This window comes from Lactuca virosa, chromosome 1, assembly GCF_052849685.1.
Source record: "Lactuca virosa cultivar CGN04683 chromosome 1, Lactuca_virosa_CGN04683_v6, whole genome shotgun sequence".
Taxonomy (NCBI): Eukaryota; Viridiplantae; Streptophyta; class Magnoliopsida; order Asterales; family Asteraceae; genus Lactuca; species Lactuca virosa.
In genome coordinates, this window is record NC_136426.1 from 74,222,808 (window position 1) to 74,227,357 (window position 4,550).

A 4,550-nucleotide genomic window follows, 5' to 3' on the forward strand; every position below is an offset into this window, starting at 1 on the left:
CAGGAAAACCATCTGCAGACAGCAGTCTTGGAATACGTGTGGTTGTGCCCATGACAGTATCCAGTTCATGAAGATGTATTTGACTTTGAGAATCCATTTTGGCTTTTTTCTAGAAGGAACAACTCAACAAGAAGATTAAAATTAAAAGTTTGTCAACCAAGAAAAATGCAGCCGTACACGCCAACCGCACACCTAACCGCACACTCAACCGCACACGTTCAACCGTACACTTGACCGCACACGTTCAACCGTACACCTTCAAGAGCTCAATCGCACACCTTCAAAGTCCAACCGCACACCCAACAATTTTGAGATTTTTGAACGAAATTTGATTTCAAACTGGTGAAAACGATGATCAGTAGTGATTTCTCAACCAATTAAATGCGAATAAGCCTCAAAAACGATGAATATCTTCAACCGCACACTCTATGAATCTTCGAATTGACACTGAATGAGGCTCTGATACCAATTGTAAGTCCCAATCTAATAGATCCAAATCAGTGATCAATTGAAATGCAAGTTCAAACAGAGTATAGAATGAGTAGAAGAAGAATTAATCCAAGCATGCACACATCTATAACACATAAATGTCAATTACACCTTGGGAAACACACAGTTACGTCCCCTAACACAGACACAGACACATACTATTTATATCACCCCAGCAGCACACGAGTGCACAACCACACACGCGTGTGCGGCCGCACACGGGGTGTACGGACGCACACACGAGTCCGGCCGCACACAGATATACAAAAGTTACACACACACACACCATAGACAACCCTAAGACCCAAACAAGATCATTACAAGATAAATGCCTAGCACAAACCACTAAATCATAGCCTATCACTTTGGTTTTCTCCAATCCTCATCATACTTATCCCCACTCGAGTAGCAAACTTGAGCCTTTTTATTCCCGTTATCATCTAAGCTATAATCCTTGGTCAAGTGTGGACCATTACACCTTTCACATCCAACTCTTATTGCATGAATTGATTGGTCCATTTGGGTCAATCTTCGGTCCATAGTATTCAACATCACCATCATAGCAGCCATCTCTTCAGAATGTGCACCCCCACTGACTTTTGTTCCATCTTGTCTTGGGTTGTGGTACTCACGAGAGTGTTTCGTGAATTCTTCAACTAACTCCTTGACCTCCCTTAGATTTTTCTTTGTTAGTGGCCCTTGAGAATCAAGGAGTTGCCTTGTCATAACATTAACCCCATCATATAAAATAGATATCTCTTGTTGAACATTAAGATCATGTTGAGGACAATTTCTTAACAATCCTTTGTAACGCTCCCATGCCTCGTATAGTGACTCCCCCGGTTGTTGCTAAAAGTTGGATATTGCCTTCTTGAGTTTAGCTATCTTCGATGGTGGGAAAAATTGGTCCAAAATTTGTTCGCGCATCTGAGCCCAAGTAGTGATTGTACCAGGTGGAAGTGCTTTTAACCAATCTTTAGCAGCTCCCTTAAAAGTAATGGGAAGCATCCTTAGCAAGATGGTATCTCTATTAACATTTGGGACATTGAAATAATCTGCAATGTAATTGACCTCAGATGTTTGAAAGCATCCTCATGATCCTTTCCATAAAATGGGATATCCTTTAGTACAGTAAGGATGTGTCCCTTCAACTCGAATGTGGCAGTGGTAGGAATCGCGGGTTGTACTAATCCCAGACCAACATCTTCTCGAATACGCTTCTTGTAGGCTCCCATCGACATCTATTCAATGTTCGCCATCTCGTTTCTTGGCTCGTATTCGGGTTCGCTCGTATATAGTCCAAACTCGGTGTCGGATTTGTATTCAACCTTGCTCTTGGCCTTTGAAGATGAACTCGACTCTCCCGTTTTCTTTCCTGACTTCTTTGAGAATACTGACTTGAGTTCTTGTAAAGGTGTCTTCTTTGGTGTTTGATCTTCTTTCACGTTCTTATCCTTCTTGTTATGAAGGGACGACTCTGGATCTTCAAGTGGTGGCACCAAAGGTGTGTTAGAGCCTCTGGTCATGAACTCCTGCAAAATAAACAAAATAAAAACGTATAACTGAACAAAAACTAAATAAAAACTTCCTACAGACTGGCCACCACGACGTGGTAAAGGTTACCACCTCGTGTTGTCGCAGAAAAACTAACAGAAATGAAAAACGAAAAAAAACGAGAAAAACACTAAATTCACGTCGTGAGCTAAAGGCTCGTGTCGTGAATCTAGTACTGAAAAAAATCTAAGCTGAAAAAGTAACTTTTTGCAGGTTTAACCCCACAAAAAGGATCGATCAACCTAAAGCAAATAAATCAATGATCAAATAAGCCGTTCCCCAGCAACGACGCCAAAAACTTGATGCGTGCAAATAACTACAACTAATTTTATATTTATATCCTAACTACCTTAACTAACTAATTGCACCTAGGCAGTGTACCTAGTCAGACTATAGTATAGTTTTGGGTAAGTCGGGTGTCGATCACATGGAACAGTTTTGACTAATTAATCTAATTACTATTAAATTAACCTAATTATTAACAAAGGAAGGGGTTTTATCTAATTTTGCAAGTTTAGATGAACTTAATTCTTAATACAAATTCAATCAATTAACAAAACACTTCTGTTAGTTCGAATCCACTTTCCCTCAATGGTTTATAATTTAGCTATGATGAGTATTGTTGGTACCAATTAAGATAGTATTAGCAATTTAGTTCTAAATCTACTAACATTAATTAATTCATGTAAGTCTAATGTATGGTCACACAATAGTTAACACATAATCAATTATTGAATATGATTGGAGCCATGTAAGATTGATTTGATAAACACAATTATGGTCATAATATGAGTTCTCTAGCACAGCCTAATTCAATGATCCAATTACTTATCTAAGATTGGTTTGATCTTAGCTCTAATAAACTAGTGTTCACTGAATTATTAGGTATTCATATTCATGCAGCTTCATATTCACTGACTACACAGAACAAGAATTTAAAGCAATCAAATACTAAATCAAACATGCTAGGTTCAATCAATCTAACACAAGCACAATACCAACAAGTAAAGTCAAATCTAATGTATTAAAACCATGAGTTCCAGCTTCATCTAGCTAACAGAAGCAGCTAGATTTAGCTGGACATATTCGCAATAAAACAAACACAAGTCATATTAAAAAGCATACTAAATGTACCAAACTATAAGTCAACTTATGAACTTCTCTTCTCCTTTTGTGTTGATACCCTATTCCAGAACTTCTTCTCTTCTGAAATTCATCTTTAGGAACCCTCCAAGGCAGCCAAAAGTCCCTCAAGTAGTAATGGACAAGGATATATATATATATATATATATATATATATATATATATATATATATATATATATATATATATATATATATTCCAATTTTTCCAAGTTCACTTCGTGAGCCGATAAGCCTCACGTCGTGAATACGAGATAAACGTGTTCGACAAGGACTCTTTCATCCGGTGCATATCTTCTAGAATACTCCACTCATGTCGTGAGTCTTCGATTATTCACGTCGTGAGTACGTGCTTTGCTGAGTTTTTATTCTTCTTTCCTTCAAGCCTCCAAAGTTCCATGTTTTGTCAACTTTAGTCCGTCTCTTCGAAAATGCTTCTATTTGGCTGCAAAATATAATTTAAGCCTATAAGTACCATTATTCTATGCAAATAACCAAATTATTAATAAAAATGTAAATAAATATTGCCTAAAAATATGTATAAATATGGCAATATCAAAATACCCCACATTTGTGCTTTGCTTGCCCTCAAGCAAATCTAATTATTTTTAAATTAAACCTTTATCACCAATATCACATAGAACAATCCAACTCAAACTCAACCATTATGCCAAGACCTCAACGCGTGCATTTGTGTCTAAATTTTTTCCTAAGTAACCCCCCTCAATTCTAAATACTCACAATCCTCATAAACACGCACCCACTTCTTTTGAACAATGCTCATTTTATGCATCCTTCTGAATCCATCCGCAGAAAACTCTCTAACCTCAAGGTATTTTTGTAAAGCTACCCAAGCATACATAATCTAGAGAATTACAACTTTTAGATACCACACTATGGAGCTCTTAAATTCTTCACTTCTTTGATATTTGATATTTGATTTCTTCGAATTCACCACCTTTTTGTGTAATTCTTGGTATCTTCAACTTTTATATTTCTTCAAAATTTTTGAACTTTGATCTTCAAACTTTGATAATTCTATAGCTCCAAAAATTCTTCAACTTTTCTTGTAATTTCTCTCTCTTTTTTTTACATGTACTCACTTTTTTTTTTTACTTTTCACTCAAAACATACATGCTTAAGCAGGGGCGCTTAACTTCAACCCTTATTGGTTAAGGTATTAATTTTCCTGGATACATTTCAGGTACAGGCTGCTAAACATGTTGCATCCCTCAAACTAAGCGAGGTTGTGTTTTTGTCCCATGATTTCACTAGAATAAAGGAGGCCACAAATGCACTATAGCGTATATTGGCTCAACTAAACATTTGAGCTCTCATCGGATCACCCCATGCAACACTAGCAAC

General features: G+C 36.9%; 1 non-coding gene across 1 annotated transcript; it reads left to right on the plus strand.

Moving 5' to 3' along the window:
* The first annotated feature begins 1,261 nt into the window (after window positions 1-1,261).
* On the plus strand, window positions 1,262-1,368 carry LOC145151572 (small nucleolar RNA R71). The gene has a single exon (XR_013732138.1). It is a non-coding gene; the product is annotated as a small nucleolar RNA R71 (small nucleolar RNA).
* The last annotated feature ends 3,182 nt before the right edge of the window (window positions 1,369-4,550 follow it).